An 18,216-nucleotide genomic window follows, 5' to 3' on the forward strand; every position below is an offset into this window, starting at 1 on the left:
GGGGGCTTGGGGGGGGGCGCGAAGCGCCCCACCAACTAGGTGTTGGGGTGGCGCAAAGCGCCACCCCAACAGCTAGTATAGATATATATATATATATGTATATATATATATATATATATATATATATATATATATATATATATATATATATATATATATATATATATATATATAGTCCCTAAACTCTCAACCATGATCTGCGTCATTTTTTCGTTTTTAACTATTGGTTAAGAGGATATTCTGTGAGTAAAACTGGGTATTTTTCTGGGTCAACTTGAAGCTGATTTTTGAAAGCCATATCTTCTCCATGTCGTCAAAATCTACAATAATTCCATGTTCAACAGGATAATTAAATAGTTGCTGGGACGCGAAGTATTTCGCACCCCAAATAGTTGCCCCCACTTTAGCTTAAGAATTTCTTACATTAAAATATAAAATGAATATTTAAAGTTTCAATTATGACATTGATTAGTTTAAATTTAATTTGTTTGTTATTGTTTGACTTATTATTATTATTATAGGGGCTTGGATTGTAGCTTTTTGCACTGGATGGGGTCAACAGATCGATAGGTTTTAAATGTGGGGATCGATCAGGGATGGGGGTGTCTTCTCTGGCTGCTTGAGTTTCTTAAATTATTCTATTAACTTAATGAAGTGAATTCTTTTGTTTATTGGTTTTAAGTTTAGTGGGTTTAGCCTCCATACTACGGGCCATGAAGCCTTATGGAGACCATTCGAATAGTGCTCTTGTAAATATTTTTGTCGTAATAATAAAAGGAACTGAATAAAAGGAACTGACTTTTCCAGTTTCTCTGCAGAAGGGTTTAAGGGGGGAAGACTACATTATGCTTCTTGTGTGAAAAATATTCCAATTACTGTTTTTGGAAAGGGTGCTCGAACTAATTTGACTAACCAAAAACCAGAAAGCTGACAAGACCAGTTTTTCAAATTAAGTTCACTTAACGGGAATTGTAGATTGCCCTCTGTCAGAAACATACGCAGGATCTTATATTCTAGGGGGACTATTGTGAATAGGCCATAATTCGAGAGAATGGTACAAATATGAAAACTCTCCTCCTCTTTCTATCTAAGTGTATCTTCCTAATTTTGGATATTGTATTAGCATTCTATATAGGAAAATGCCTTCAGTTTTTATTAATTAGTGCTTTATCTATGACAAATTTCAATTTTAAGGTTTTTTCACCTTTGCCCCCCCCACTAATCCTAATTTTGCCCGTGGTAATTTTTTATTAAAATCGTCGATCAAATTAATTTTTATTTGTTTCCCAAATCCGACAGAAAATACTTTTCTTCATACCTGCCTGACGTGAGTGGAAAGCAAAAATTAGGCTAACTCGAAAAGTGTCTCAATATCAAAGTGCTTCATCTAAATAAACAATAGTAATGTTATCATCATTATTATGGACAGACAAGCAAGGTCCAATCTCTCCACGCCCCTCACAAAAAAATGCCTAATGGGCATTGTTGCCACATTGGGTGTGTTATTTTTAAAAAGAGATTTGTTTATCTTTTTCGTCCCTTTAAGAAGAATCTTCCTCGGTAGTACCAAGGCTTCCAGTACTTTCCCCTATTTCGGAACCACCAACCGTAAGTGTCAGACCAAACTGGACAGGCAGTGTTCGTCCCTCAAAAGAACAAAAAGGGTTACCCATCAGTCACCCGCCATCAGCAGCAAGTGGCATTTGATCCCCAGAACTAGCACTAAAATGAGAACTTATTTCCCCATCTTTGTTTGCTCCTAGAGAGAAATTTTCTGGCGCCCTGCTTTGCGCTTGACAGGTTCAGCAACACAATGATTATGTTAAGATTTATTCATCTTCAAATAAGCATACAATATTACATTTTACTATCCCTCCAAAGCCTCATTGGCCTGTAAAGAAGGGGGAAGAAAACAACCCTAGTCAATTGGAGAAAAGAAAAGAAATAAAATAAACTATGGAACGGAAAAAATAAATAAATTGAATAGACTAAATTAATTTAGCAGATTTAATAGACTCCAACAAAATAATAATTTATAAGAAAAATAAATAAACTAGCTTCTAAGAAACCAACAAATTTTTAACAATTTCTTTGAACAACCTGAAAGTGGCTGCTTTGATCTGGTTCAGGCAATTTATTCCATACAATATGACCAGTCATTGAAGGATAAAAATCAGACCTTACACAAGGAGTTACCGTCATATCTTACCAAAAAAATCTATTAGTGTAAATACAAACCCCCCAGAGATAGCTGAATAACAAGAAGAATAATATGAGGTGATGAACTCAACTGTTTGGCCAACAAGTTCCGGTGTCTTTTGACGACCCTGCTTTACGCAAATTGAAATGCAAACCATATTCAATTCATTAATAATATTTATTTTCTTAAACAGTCTGTAAAACTTAAAAACAAGTTTAAAGAAAACCGTCTAGTCAGGAAAAGTTGCCATTTGTGGACGATTCAGGAGTTGTAAATATCATTTTGATTATTCATCATAGTAAAAAATTGTTGCAAAATTAAATTTGTGGGATTAAAAAAAAAATCGCCTAAATACCCTCAAAAATGATGTCCGATCAATACGAACAGAACACCACTAGAATCACCATTGCCAAAACCCCATACAAGAAACTTTGAGCCCAACCTCCACCCCTCACCTAAAATAACAAGGGCCTTTTCTGCATAGGAAGAACTCATGTGTCTCTTTTTTAGCTTATCTTTTTCTTCACCGCTAAGAGGGCTACAGGACATCTTATAGAGCTTTTGAAACAGTCATTTGCAAGAAAATTGCTATATCTACGTGATCTTGCAAATAGCAGTTTTTTTTTAAGTATTACTTTGGACAAAAACTACATCTTCATATACAAGATGATATAACACACCAATCTTTTGACAAGGGATATGATATCATAATTCATAGATTGATGCGATTATGGTAGATTGACGCCTTACATACAATGATCTTATCTAACATCGAACCCCTGGTCCAGTATTACTACATAGAGATCAATCCCGCCACACGACCTTTTTCTTGTTTCGATTACCATTGAGAAGCTTCGGCATAATTTCATCGCCAGGATCAAGTGCCGATCCCTGCAGTGGGTTGCTGCATCTGATTTTCAATTGCATGACAAGTATTAACAAGTAGCGGTAAATCACATTGCGCCCCTACAGGACGCCTCTCCACCCAAATAATAATTAGGATATTTTCCTTTGATGAGCGTTTGATTATGATGCCATCTAAAATAAAAATATATTGAACAGGTCCGTGTCCATAGAAAAACAGCATTTGAAAGGCTAGCTCCACTTCTATAAATCAGAGACTAATCAATGATTTCATTATTCCAGGTTAAAGACAACAACTAAATTGGTCATTGCATTCAACTGGTTAGTGGCTTTGTTATCAAAACATTTTTTTGCAATTTTGAATGTATATTATAGGTTTAGATGCTTACAAATTTACTAGACTCATTTGTCGCTTGGTACACTTTGAGTATTTTTTTGAATAAAAAAAAATCATCAGAAAAATTGCTAATTTCCTTTGACGTTTATTTTCATCCATGGGTTCGATTTTCTTTTAAGAAAATCTCTAATAATTCGGGTATAGTGAAAGCACTGCTTGTGACACTGATAATGTAACATTGTGACATTGTCAAAAACGACATCGTGACAAAAAAAAATGAACAGCTCTTCCATCCATTCTTTGGAAAATTGACGCAAAGGAACTTCGGCTGCACTGAGTCTCCCTGATGTACGATGTGCAGCAACGCTTTTCCTGAATATTATTTTGAGTAATGCTGCGGAGAGGGGGGTAGTTAGATCTGTCGGAGGTAGAGAAATAATTTGGATTTTACGGCATAGCATCCTTGTGTGTAGTCAGGATTAAGAGCTTCTACAAAAATATCCATTATTTAATTCTTAAGCTCCCCACTTTAGCTTAAGAGTTATCTTACATCTCTCTATACAAAAAAATGTATCTATATATAAAAAATGTACTGTCTGTCTATTACACTATCTTCTATAAAAAAAGGAAAAAAAATAAAAAAAAACTTGAAAAAAAACACTAAAAAAAAGAAAAAACTTGAAAAAAAGAAAAAGGAAACAAAAAACTAAAAAAAAGAAAAAAAAGAAAAAAAGGAAACTAAAAAAAAGAAAAAAAAACTGAAAAAATAGAAAAACAGAAAAACAAAAAAACAGAAGAAAAAAGAAAAAATCATGGAATATTTTTTATTTATCCGGTTAAATGATCTGCAGAAATAAAGACAACAGTTTTCAGTTCTTTTTCATTTTCTCTATCACCCATTCACTCTATATTAATCACATATTCAATAATACAATCTACATTAGTAGTTACCGCAGTACATTGGCTTTGATGTTCTCTTTCGTATTCGAAGGATGCGAGTTCAAGTCACTGTCCGGTAATGTATTCCATTGAATAAAAATCTGTAATAATTCCATTTTTTTAGTTAAAAAAAAAGTAACTAAAAAAAATATACTTTTAAAAAAAAACTTAAAAAAAAAAAAGAAAAACTAAGGAAAAAACTAAAAAAAAAAAAAATAAAAAAAGGTAAAAGTAAAAAAATAAAAAAGGAAAAAGAAAATAAAAACTCAAAAAGAAAAAACACAAAAAAAAACAAAATAAAAAAGAAAAAAATCATAGAATACTTTTTATTTATCCGGTTAAATGATCTGCAGAAATAAGGACAACAGGTTTCAGTTCTTTTCATTTTCTCTATCACTCATTCACTCTATATTAATCACATATTCAATAATACAATCTACATTAGTAATTACCGCAGTACATTGGCTTTGATGCTCTCTTTCGTATTCGAAGGATGCGAGTTCAAGTCACTTTCCGGTAATGTATTCCATTTCATCAAAATCTTTAATAATTCCATTTTTTTAAATTAAAAAAAAGTAAGAAAAAAACGAAAAAAGAAAAAAACTAAAAAAGAAAAACTAAGGAAAAAACTAAAAAACTAAAAAAAAAATAAAAAAAAGGTAAAAGTAAAAAAATAAAAAAGGAAAAAGAAAAAAAACTCAAATAGAAAAAACACTAAAACAACAAAAAAAAATTAAAAGGAAAAACTAAAAATAAAAAACTAAAAATAAAAAAAAGAAAATTTTTTAAAAATTAAAAAAAAACTAAACAAAAATGAAAAAAGAAAAGACAAAAACTAAAAAAAGGAAAAACAAAAAACAAAAAAAAATGAAAAAAGAAAAAACTAAAAAGAAAAAACTAAAAAAAGAAAGAAATAAAAAAAAAGAAACTAAAAAAAAACTAAAAAATAAAAAAAGCAAAAAAGGTCAAAAACTATAAAAACTAAAGAGAAAATAATAAAAAGAAAAAACTAAAGAAAAAGAAGAAACTAAAAAAGAAAACAAAAAAAACTAAAAAAAGGAAAAAATAAAAGAGGAAAAAAAAAGAAAACACAGCCCAATGGCAATCATTAAAAAAAAACAAAAAAAACAGGTTTCAGTTCTTTTCCACTGTCTGTACCACTCTATATTAATCAAGTATTCAATAATACAATCTGCATTAACAGTTACCGCGGTATTATTCCTATAAAAATATGCTGTTTGTTTGTCTGTTTAACTATTTACCATCTATTAAAAAAAAACAAAAAAAAGGAAAAACAAAAAAATCAAAAAAATAAAAAATAAATAAAATAAAAACTAAAAAAAATCAAAAAGATAAAAATCTAAAAAAATTTAAAAAAGAAAAATCTAAGAAAAAATGAAAAAAAGGGAAAAAGGAAATAAAAGAAATAAGAAATAAAGAAAATAAAATAAATAAAAGATAAAAAAAATAAAGAAAATAAAAATAAAAATATAAAATCTACATATTACGTCATATTCAAAAGGACGTCATTGCAATATAAGGAAGCTTTCATTTCAATACATGGTGTCATATCCAATATGATGTCTTATTCAGTATGACGTCTTATTCAAAATAAATGTTTGCGGCTCAAAGAGAAAGTACCACTAATCCTACAATGGTACCAAAAAGGACACACCAGAAGGAAACACCAGAGAAAACGTAATAGAGGCAACAATCTTGACAAGGCCTTCTGAGGGTGAGGCTGTTCTTATATTGTATCAGATTAAAGACGCTTCTTGACTACTAAGGTCCCTGCGTCGGCCCTGCGGTGCATTCCTGCAGCATGATTCGATCTCTGGGTCCCGTATTACCAAGCTAAGGTCAAACCCACTGCGCCACCACAGGACTGAGGCTGTTCTTATTCCTTGCATTCCCATGATTCAAACGGATCTGTCTTTTCAAATTTAAAAGATTGCAATTCCCAATTCGGATTAGCATTTGCAATCACCATAAACAAAGCCCAAGGGCAATCATTAGAGGTATAGATCTTAACACGGATTGTTCCCATGGATAATTATATGTTGCATGCTCAAGAGTCGGTAAACCGGACAATCTATTTATATGCACAGACAATGGAACAGCGAAGAATTTTGTATATCCACAAGTTTTACGCCGTTAAAAATTACCATATATCCGTTGTATATACATATGAGAATCCATATGTAGAAGCCTGCCGCGTGCCACTAGATGGGGCCAGGTAGAGTTGTTTGTGTGTTATGTCTTTTACACTATATCTTTTACGCCAGACTATATCTTCTACATATATAAAAATAAGTTGTATGTATTTTTGTGTTGAGGGTTTAAATGTAAAAACTGGGAATTGCATAAATATTTCGAAATATTTTGACAATAGATTAATGTAACTTGAAAACCTTAAAAAAGATACTTAAAATTTTTAGGTTTATTATGAATTGTTGAGCTTTAGCAAGCTTGGCAGGTGAAGATTTTTTTAACTGTCAATGTTATAGAATGTTACCAAAAAGCAAAACCAGGCTTGCGGTTCAAAGAGAAAGGGCCAGATTAGGAATGTGCAATTTACGTCAACGAAGGCGTGTCGAGGATCTACCAGAGCAACGCGAAACCAGACTTGCTGCTGAAAGACAAAGTAAAAAAAGAAGGCGTGTCGAGGAATCACAAGAGCAACATGAAAAAAGGCTTGCGGCTTCAAGAGATAATGCTAGATTAGGAATGTGCAATTTACGTCAACAAAGGCGTGTCGAGGAACTACCAGAGCAACGCGAAACCAGACTTGCTGCTAAAAGAGAAAGTGAAAAAAGAAGGCGTGTCGAGGAATCACAAGAGCAACGTAAAAACAGGCTTGCGGCTTCAAGAGATAATGCCAAAAGAAAGCGTGCCGAGGAATCACAAGAGCAACGTGAAAATTATCGCATGGCATTCAGGTATAGCCCAGTTGATGAGTATAGCTTGAGTAGATGTGTTCAAATTGGGACTATGTCTAAAATTTGTCCCTATTGCAAGGCCTTGAAATTCAATGGTGAAACAATGGGAATGTGTTGCGCCTCAGGAAAAGTTAAACTTCCTCAACTGGCTGCACCTCCAGACCCATTGAAGACTTTGCTTACTGGAACTACGTCAGAATCTAAGCGTTTTTTTTATTAAAAATCAGAAAATATAACTCATGTTTCCAAATGACGTCGTTTGGTGCCCAAATCGAAAATCCAGATCAATTTATGCCTACTTTCAAAGTAAAGGGGCAAATTTACCATAGAGCAGGGTCCCTTCTACCATTCTCAGGCGAGAATCATAAATTTTTACAATTATACTTCATCAGTGATAGAAATTCTGAATTGAATGCACGTTGCGAAATTTCTCCCAACGTTGAAAGGACAATCGTTTCCCAATTGCAACATCTTTTCCACGAAAATAATAATTTAGTACGTCTGTTCAAAATAGCCACCAATTTGATGCCTACTGATACGCATAAAATTGTTATTTCCGCTATCAAAACGCCTCCTGGCCAACATGTGCGTAGATACAATGCTCCAACTATCGACGAAGTGGCAATCGTTATGGTCGATGATCAGTTTTTACCTCGAGATATTATTCTTCATAAGCGAAACGCTCAGTTGGTAAAAATTGCTGAAACTCATCGATGCTACAATGCCCTACAATATCCTATCATTTTATGGGATGGAGCCGACGGCTATCACTTTAATATTAAATTGATGAATCCAACCACTAACAAAGAAATGAATAAGAAATGCAGTGCAATGCATTACTATTCCTGTAGACTAATGATTCGACAGGATGAAGACAATTATATTTTAAAATGCCGTCAATTGTTTCACCAATATGTCGTTGATATGTATGCAAAAATTGAATCAGAACGTTTGCTATATATCCGTCTCAATCAGACCAAGCTATGCTCTGAACAATACATTCTTTTGCGAGATGTAGTTGTAAATGACGGTAATACCACAAACGTTGGAAGATTAACGATTTTACCTTCGTCATATGCTGGCAGTCCCAGTCATATGCATGAATAGGCTCAAGATGCTATTGCGTATGTTCGTCTCTATGGTCGTCCAGATTTATTTATTACATTTACATGTAATCAATCTTGGGACGAGATACAGCAGCTTTTACTTCAAGGACAATCGGCGGTTCATAGACATGACATTACGGCCCGTGTCTTCCGGCAAAAGTTGAAATCACTGATAAACTACATAGTAAAACTTGAAGTGTTTGGGTCAGTGTGATGCTGGATGTACTCAGTGGAATGGCTAAAACGAGGTTTGCCACACGCACATATATCTGGTTACATAATAAAATTACTTCTAAAGAAATTGATGATGTGATTTCCGCTGAAATACCTGATGAAAATGTCGATAAAGGGTTATATGATATTGTTGTAAAAAATATGAAACATGGACATTGCGGTGCACTGAACGAAAATTCACCATGCATGGCCAAAGGAAGGTGCACAAAGCAATATCCTCGACTTTTAGTATCCAACACAATTATTGGCAATGATGGTTACCCACAATATAGAAGAAAATCTACTGAAGATGGCGGTAAAACAGCAATAATAAAGAAGCGTAACGGTACCACCATCGAAGTAGATAACCAGTGGGTTGTTCCATATTCCCCATTATTATCAAAAACATTTAATGCACACATAAACGTTGAATACTGTAACTCCGTAAATGCAATTAAATACATATATAAATACGTCAACAAAGGCAGTGACATGGCAGTTTTTGGCTTGCAGTCCGAAATCAAAGATATCGACGAAATCGTAAAATATCAGGCTGGAAGATACAAAAGCAGTAATGAAGCTGTTTGGAGAATTCTTTCATTTCCGATACATGAACGTAGTCCAGCTGTTGTTCACTTAGCGGTACATTTACAGAATGGTCAACGTGTTTATTTTTCAGAATCCAACGTGCAACAAAGAGCCCTGAATCCACCGGATACAAAGTTAACTGCTTTCTTTTCGCTATGCAAAAATGATTCTTTTGCAAAAAAACTACTGTATACTGAAGTGCCTTCGTATTACACGTGGAATACTAAAAATAAAGTATTTGAACGTCGAAAACAGGGTAAGTCAGTCGACGGCCAACCTACCATCTTCAAAGATACCACGATAGGAAGACTCTACACCGTTCACCCCAATCAACATGAATGCTTCTTTCTACGCCTGCTTTTGGTGAATGTACCACACGTGCTAAAACTAAAAATAGTACATAAGGCTTTGTATATGCACAGACAATGGGAAAGCCAAGAATGTTGTATATTCGCAAGTTTTATGTGGTTCAAAACACATATATAAATCTATCTATATTCATAGGTGGTACACAGGGACACAACTACAATGGCGCGTAACTAATATGGCGCGTAATGACTTACCCGCGCGGGGGGCTTGGTGGGGCGCGAAGCACCCCCAACAACTAGGTCTATACCAACAGCTAGTCTATATATATAAAAATAAGTTGTCTGTGTGTCTGTGTGTCCAGTGACGTCATGTTTGTGTGTCGACTGACGTCATGTTTGTCGACTGACGAAATTGCAAACCGGGACATCAGGACACAAATGACGACCGGGACACCGGGACATAGGGAATATAAATGACGACCGGGACACTCAAAGAGAAAGTGACCGGGACACAAGGAATGTTCGATTAGCAATCACCATCAACAAAGCACCGGGACACAAATGACGACCGGGACACAGGGAATATAAATAACGACCGGGACACTCAAAGAGAAATTACTGACCGGAACACCGGAACACAAATGACGACCGAGACAAAAATGACGACCGGGACACCGGGACACAGGGAATATAAATGACGACCGCGACACTAAAAGAGCAATTACAGACTGGGACACCGGGACACAAATGACTACCAGGACATATAAATGACGACGGGGACACAGGGAATGTTCGATTAGCAATCACCATCAACAAAGCTCAAGGGCAATCATTAGAATTATGAGGTATAGATCTGAATACAGATTGTTTTTCCCATGGTCAGTTATATATTGCATGTTCAAGAGTCCGTAAACCTGACAATCTATTTATATGCACAGACAATGGGACAGCCAAGAATGTTGTATATTCACAAGTTTTACGTAGTTAAATATATATATATATATATATATATATATATATATATATATATATATATATATATATATATATATATATATATATATATATATATATATATATATATAAATATATAAAAATAAGTTGTCTGTCTGTGTGTCTGTCTGTCAGGTAACGTCATGTTTCTGTGTCGATTGACGTTATGAAGTTAGTTGTCGTCATTTTTGCTGTGACGGTGACGTCATTAAAGATATTTAAGACATATATGTTCACGTAGAAATCTATTAATGTTTAAGTTTAAAATGACTGATGAACTTACAATGGCAAAAGCCGATGAAGATGCTCAAAGAGTCTATGCCAAAAAACTTGCTGCTGATAGAGAAAGTCAGAAAAGAAAGCGTGCCGAGGAATCAAAAGAACAGCAAGGAAACAGGCTTGAGGCTAAAGAATGCAAAACCGCGCAGTTAGATGAAGATCCACCTGGACAGCGAGAGTCAAAACATATCAAAACTGAAAATGATAGCGATGATGATTGGGTTTGGGATTTTGACTTGGATAAGGTCATCAATGCCTACCAGATTTTAGTTAAAAAAACAAAGGTTCGGCGATATGTATTTCATAGTGAAGCTGAAAAATAAAGAAGAAAAAGAAAACTGAAAATAGAAAAAATGTAAAAAACTAAAAAACACTAAAAAGAAAAAACACTCAAAGAGAAATTACAGACCGAGACACAAATGACGACCGGGACAGGGGGAATATAAATAACGACCGGGACACTCAAAGAGAAATTACAGACTGGGATACCGGGACACAAATGACGACCGGGACACAGGGAATATAAATGACGACCAGGACACAGGTATTTAAGAATATCGTTCAAAGACAAATTTTTAATTGTAAGAAGACCATTAAAAGAGAAATTTCTTATTGTAAAATGACTGAAAAACCTACAATGGCAACGGTACCACCATCGAAGTAGATAACCAGTGGGTTGTTCCATATTTCCCATTATTATCAAAAACATTTAATGCACACATAAACGTTGAATACTGTAACTCCGTAAAGGCAATCAAATATATATGTAAATACGTCAACAAAGGCAGTGACATGGCAGTTTTTGGCTTGCAGCCCGAAACCAAAGATTTCGACGAAATCGTACAATATCAGGCTGGAAGATACATAAGCAGTAATGAAGCTGTTTGGCGAAGTCTTTCATTTCCGATACATGAACGTAGTCCAGCTGTTGTTCACTTAGCGGTACATTTACAGAATGGTCAACGTGTTTATTTCTCAGAAACCAACGTGCAACAAAGAGCCCTGAATCCACCGGATACAAAATTAACAGCTTTTTTTCGCTTTGCAAAAATGATTCTTTTGCAAAAAAACTGCTGTATACTTAAGTGCCTTCGTATTACACGTGGAATACTAAAATTAAAGTATTTGAACGTCGAAAACAGGGTAAGTCAGTCGACGGCCAACCTACCATCTTCAAAGATACCACGATAGGAAGACTCTACACCGTTCACCCCAATCAACATGAATGCTTCTTTCTACGCCTGCTTTTGGTGAATGTACCCGGTCCGACATCCTTTGAGTATTTGAGAACTGTAAACGGTACTATACATGACACTTACCGTAGTGCATGCCAAGCTCTGAATTTATTGGGGAATGACCAACACTGGGATAACTGCATCAATGACGCGTGCGAAACGTCAACCCCAAGTCAAATTCGTGCATTGTTTGGCATCATTTTAACAACTTGCTCTCCATCAGCTCCTACAGAGTTATGGGAAAAATATAAGTTAAAAATGTCCGAAGATATACTCCATCGAAAACAGTTAGAGACGTCAGATATGACTTTGGATTTTACATCAGAAATTTATAACTACACTTTAGTTTTTATAGAAGATTTGTGCTTACGTATGGCAAACAAACCTCTTCAGGATTTGGGAATGCCTTCACCTAACCGTATCTCTGCTGTTTCGACATGTGTAGAATTGGATCGTGAACAAAGTTACAGTACGAGTGATCTATTGTCGTATGTACAAAATAACATTTCCAAGTTAACGTCGGAACAAAAAGACATTCATGATACGATAGACTCAATTTCAGGACGTGTACAACTACCTGCTGATTTCTGTAATTTAGTGACGTCCAAAAATGAATTGATTGAAAAAGTATTTCCGAATATTCTAAAAAATTATAAAAATAATAAACGGCTAAGTGAAAGAGCAATTCTCGCACCCAAAAATATAGACGTCAATGAAATCAACAATATTGTTTTGACCAAGATGCGAGACCAGGCAGTCCTTTACAAGTCAGTCGACACAGTTTTGGAACCAAATGAAGCGGTTAATTATCCATCTGAATTTTTAAATTCCATAGATCTTTCAGGGTTTCCACCACACGTGCTACAACTAAAAATAGGCGTACCAATAATACTTTTAAGAAATATCAACTAACCAAAGCTTTGCAATGGCTCGCGACTTGCCGTAAAAACAAACAATGGAAAACCTAATAGAGGCCACAATCTTGACAGGGCCTTTTGAGGGTGAGGCTGTTCTTATTCCTCGCATTCCCATGATTCCAACGGATCTGCCTTTTCAATTTAAAAGATTGCAATTCCCAATTCGATTAGCATTTGCAATCACCATTAACAAAGCTCAAGGTCAATCATTAGAAAAATGTTGTATAGATCTTAATACTGATTGTTTTTCCCATGGAAAATTGTACGTTGCATGTTCGAGGGTCGGTAAACCTGACAATCTATTTATATGCAGCGACAATTGGCAAGCGAAGAATGTTGTATATTCGCAAGTTTTAGGCAGTTAATTTGTATTGTATCTATCTATCTATCTATCTATATAGAAACGAGTTGTGTGTATGCATGTTTGTTTGTTTGTAAAAAGAGCGTTTGCATATGACGTCATTATTAGTACTTACGGTTTTGTATATGCACAGACAATGGGATTGCCAAGAATGTTGTATATTCGCAATTTTTACGTAGTTTAACTCCTGCAGACGAAATGAATGCTTGCCTGAAAAATTCTAATTTATGGGCACACGTAAAAATATTAAAATTAACTACAAATATGCGTGTCCGATTGCAAAACGATGACTCTGGTCAAACATTTTCAGATCAATTGCTGGCAATTGGAAACGGAAAGCTCCCAGTAGTGGGAAAGCCAAAAATGTTGTATATTCGCAATTTTTACTTAGTTTTAAACACATATATAAATCTATCTATATTCACAGGTGGGACACAGGGACACAACTACAATGGCGCGTAAGTAATATGGCGCGTAACGACTTACGCGCACGCGGGGGGGGGGGGGTTTGGGGGGGGGGGGGCGCGAAGCGCCCCACCAACTAGGTGTCGTATTCAGATCTATACCTCATTATTCTAATGATGTGTCCCTGTGTCCCGGTCGTCATTTATATTCCCTGTGTCCCGGTCGTCATTTGTGTCCCGGTGTCCCAGTTTGTAATTTCTCTTTGAGTGTCCCGGTCCTCATTTATATTCCCTGTGTCCCGGTGTCCCGGTCGTCATTTGTGTCACGGTGTCCCGGTCTGTAATTTCTATTCGAACAATCCCTGTGTCCCGGTCGTCATTTATATATCCCGCATGTGCCCCCGGCGTCCCCGTTGTAGTTGTGTCCCTGTGTCCCGGTCGTCATTTATATTCCCTGTGTCCCGGTCGTGATTTGTGTCCGGGTGTCCCAGTCTGTAATTTTTTTTTTGAGGTTCCCGGTCGTCATTTATATTCCCTCTGTGTCGGTCGTCATTTGTGTCCCGTCTGTAATTTATCTTTGAGTGTTTTTTCTTTTTAGTTTTTTTTTTTAGTTTTTTACATTTTTTCAGTTTTTTTTTTCTTCTTTATTTTTCAGCGTCACTATGAAGTACATATTGCCGAACCTTTGTTTTTTAACTTAAATCTGGTAGGCATTGATGACCTTATCCAAGTCAAAATCCCAAACCCAATCATCATCGCTATCATTTTCAGTTTTGATATGTTTTGACTCTCGCTTTCCAGGTGGATTTTCATCTAACTGCGCGGTTTTGCGTTCTTTAGCCGCAAGCCTGTTTTCTTGCTGTTCTTGTGATTCCTCGGCACGCCTTCTTTTCTTACTTTCTTTATCAGCTGCAAGCCTGTTTTCTTGCTGTTCTTGTGATTCCTCGGCACGCTTTCTTTTCTTACTTTCAAACAGTTCGTGGTAACGAACTGTAGTAAGGAGCGACCCGGCTCAATAGTAAACGAAACTCTAAAAAACGGAATTTCGATGCTAAAAGATATATCAAAAGAATCGGATTTTTATGTTGATTTCAAATATATAAGTTTCATCAAGTTTAGTTATTGTCATCAAAAGTTACGAGCCTGAGAAAATTTGCCTTATTTTCGAAAATAGGGGGTAACACCCCCTAAAAGTCATAGGATCTTAACAAAAATTACATCATCGCATTCAGCGTATCAGAGAACCCTATAGAAAAAATTTCAAGGTCCAATCTACAAAAATGTGGAATTTCGTATTTTTTGCCAGAAGACAAATCACGGGTGCGTGTTTATTTGTTTTTGTTTTTTTTTTCCCAGGGGTCATTGTATCGACCAAGTGTTCCTAGAGTGTTGCAAGAGGGCTCATTCTAACGGAAATGAAAAGTTCTAGTGCCCTTTTTAAGTGACCAAAAAAATTGGAGGGCACCTAGGCCCCCTTCCACGCTCATTTTTTTCCCAAAGTCAACGGATCAAAATTTTGAGATAGCCATTTTGTTCCGCATAGTCGAAAACCATAATAACTATGTCTTTGGGGATGACTTACCCCCCACAGTCCCTGGGGGAGGGGCTGCAAGTTACAAACTTTGACCAATGTTTACATACAGTAATGGTTACTGGGAAGTGTACCGACGTTATCAGGGGGATTTTTTTGGTTTGGTTGTGGGGTTCAGGGGAGGGGGCTATATGGGAGGATCTTTCCTTGGAGGAATATTTCATGGGGGAAGAGAAATTCAATTAAAAGGGCGCAGGACTTTCTAGCATTACTATAAAAAAAAAACAATGAAAATATAAACATGAAAAAGTTTTTTCAATTGAAAGTAAGGAGAAGCACTAAAACTTAAAAAGGAACAGAGATTATTACGCATATGAGGGGTTCTAAAAATACTTTAGCATAAAGAGTGAGGTATTTAAGAGGAGATAAACACTTCACTCTTTATGCTAAAATTTTTTTAAATAATTTCAACTATTTATTCTACGGGCTTTCTGATTCAGGGGTCATTCTTAAAGAATTGGGATAAAACAAGATTTAGTGTGAAGAGCGAGGTATTAACGAGGGGACCAACCCCCTCATATATATAATCAAAAATATAAGAATATAAAAGTTTGTTACGTAAGTTAATTCTTAAGTTACGTATTTTTTTTTACTAATAAAAACGTTCGTTAAAAATAAAAGATCTAGTTGCCTTTTTAAGTAACCGAAAAATTGGAGGGCAACAAGACCTCCTTCCCCACCCCTTATTTCTCAAAATCGTCTGAACAAAACTAAGAGAAAGCCATTTAGCCAAAAAAATAATTAATATGCAAATTTCATTTTAATAATTTATGTACGGAGAACCAAAATCAGTCATGCATTAATTAAAAAACTTTCAGAAATTAAATAAAAAAAACAAGTTTTTTTAAATGAAAGTAAGGAGCGACATTAAAACTTAAAACGAACAGAAATTACTCCGTATATGAAAGGGGCTTTTCCTCCTCGACACCCCGCTCCTTGCGCTAAAGTTTGATTCTTTCTCGCAACTCTACTTTTTAAAACAATAAAAAACTTCAGCGTAAGGAGCGGGGTGTCGAGGAGGAAAAGCCCCTTTCATATACGGAGTAATTTCTGTTCGTTTTAAGTTTTAATGTCGCTCCTTACTTTCATTTAAAAAAACTTGTTTTTTTATTTAATCTCTATCAGCAGCAAGTTTTTTGGCATAGACTCTTTGAGCAGCTTCCTCGGCTGTTGCCATTGTAGGTTCTTCAGTCATTTTACAATGAAACATTTTTCCGTGAACGCATGTCTTAAATATCTTGAATGACGTCACCGTCGTAGTAAAAATGACAACAACTAACTTGATGACGTCAGTCAACACAGAAACATGACGTCACCTGACAGACAGACAGACACACAGACAGACAACTTATTTATATATATATATATATATATATATATATATATATATATATATATATATATATATATATATATATATATATTCACAGGAGGGACACAGGGACACAACTACAATGGTGCGTAACTAATATGGCGCGTAACGACTTAAGCGCGCGCGGGGGCTTGGGGGGGGGGCCCGAAGCGCCCCCACCAACTAGGTGTTGAGGTGGACCGTAGCTCCACCCCAACAGCTAGTATATATATAGAAATAAGTTGTATGTTTGTACGCATATGACGTCATTATAAGCATATAAGCCTTTGTATATGACGTAGTTATAAGTATATAAGAGGTGATTCAAAGAGAAATTTCATTATAAATTCTACAATGGCAGAAGAAACAGCTGAGGAAGCTCCTCAAAGAGTTAATTCAAAGAGAAATTTTAGTATAAATCCTACAATGGCAGAAGAAACAGCCGAGGAAGCGGCTCAAAAAGCTAATGCCAAAAGGCTTGCGGCTAAAAGAGAAATTAAGAAAAGAAAGCGTGCCGATGAATCACAAGAACAACTTAAAAACAGGCTTGCTTCTCAAAGAGAAACTACCAAAAAAAAATTGCGCCAAAGAATCACAAGAACAACGTGAAAACAGGCTTGAGGCTCAAAGAGAAATTACCGGAAAAAATCATGCCGAGGAATCACAAGAACAACGTGAAAACAGGCTTGCGGCTCAAAGAGATAATGCCAAAAGAAAGCGTGCCGAGGAATCACAAGAGCAATGTCAAAATAATCGCCTGGCATTCAGGTACAGCCCAGTCGATGATTATAGCTTGAGTGATGTATTCAAATTGGGATTATGTCTAAATTTTGTCCCTATTGCAAGGCCTTGAAATCTATATATATATATATATAAATAAGTTTTATGTTTGTACGCATATGACGTCATTATAGGTATATAAGGGGGCGATTCAAAGTGAAATTTTAGTATAAATCCTACAATGGCAGAAGAAAAAGCCGAGGAAGCTGCTCAAAGAATTAATTCAAAGAGAAATTTTAGTATTAATCCTACAATGGCAGAAGGAATAGCCGAGGAAGCTGCTCAAAGAGTTAATGCCAAAAGACTTGCAGCTAATAGAGAAAGTAAGAAAAGAAAGCGTGCCGATGAATAACAAGAACAGCGTGAAAACAGGCTTGCTTTTCAAAGAGAAATTGCCAAAAAAAATCGAGCCGAGGAATCACAAGAACAACGTGAAAACAGGCACGCGGCTCAAAGAGAAATTTCAGTATAAATCCTACAATGGCAGAAGAAACAGCCAAGGAAGCTGCTCAAAAAGTTATTTCGAAGAGAAATTTTAGTATAAATCCTACAATTTCAGAAGAAACAGCCGAGGAAGTGGCTCAAAGAGTTAATGCCAAAAGGCTTGCGGCCAGAAGAGAGAGTAAGAAAATAAAGTGTGCCGAAGAATCACAAGAACAACGTGAAAACAGGCTTGCGTCTCAAAGAGAAATTACCAAAAAAAATCGTGCCGAGAAATCACAAGAACAATGTGAAAACAGGCTCGCGGCTCAAAGTGATAAAATCAAAAGAAAGCGTGCCGAGGAATCACAAGAACAACGTGAAAACAGGC

At 35.6% G+C, this 18,216-nt stretch overlaps 1 long non-coding RNA gene across 1 annotated transcript in view; it reads left to right on the top strand.

Moving 5' to 3' along the window:
- The first annotated feature begins 4,801 nt into the window (after window positions 1-4,801).
- Window positions 4,802-18,216, top strand: part of LOC136038856 (uncharacterized) — a 36,870-nt gene continuing 23,455 nt past the window's right edge. Inside the window, exon 1 of the long non-coding RNA XR_010620331.1 lies at window positions 4,802-4,915. This is a non-coding gene — a long non-coding RNA (uncharacterized LOC136038856). The remainder of the gene's footprint in view (window positions 4,916-18,216) is intronic.

The sequence above is a fragment of the Artemia franciscana genome, chromosome 18 (genome assembly GCF_032884065.1).
Source record: "Artemia franciscana chromosome 18, ASM3288406v1, whole genome shotgun sequence".
NCBI classification, from domain to species: domain Eukaryota; kingdom Metazoa; phylum Arthropoda; class Branchiopoda; order Anostraca; family Artemiidae; genus Artemia; species Artemia franciscana.